The following is a 446-nucleotide window of genomic DNA, read 5'->3' on the forward strand; positions in this document are numbered from 1 at the left end:
AAATCATGCCATTTGTTTAATCATCGCTGCTGTTGCTATACAATTATAAGCATAGCAAATACACAGGAAAAGAGTCAAGACTCATACGGCCTTAACAATATCAAAGAATGTGCTCAAAACGTACGTCCTATGTGACTGCGAAGTTGTAATCAGTATGAACCCATAATTTATATTTGTTGACATTGTTGGACATGATAACCAAATAGTATCCGTACCACTGTTTTTATTCACAGACTTACTCTATCGACTAAATTTAATCCCCGTTTATATTTGTTCGACCTCTTACCAGTGTCCACCCTGTATTAACTTTGAAAATTCTCGCTTTGTTGACAGTTGTTTTTGTTTGTTTGCCCCCCCACCCCCCACCCCCATTGTTTTCTGAAAGAAACAACAGCAAACAAACAAAAAACCCTGAAGTGAAAATTATAATATCTCAGCAAATTCCA

This window comes from Babylonia areolata, chromosome 19 (genome assembly GCF_041734735.1).
Source record: "Babylonia areolata isolate BAREFJ2019XMU chromosome 19, ASM4173473v1, whole genome shotgun sequence".
In the NCBI taxonomy this organism is placed as follows: Eukaryota; Metazoa; Mollusca; class Gastropoda; order Neogastropoda; family Buccinidae; genus Babylonia; species Babylonia areolata.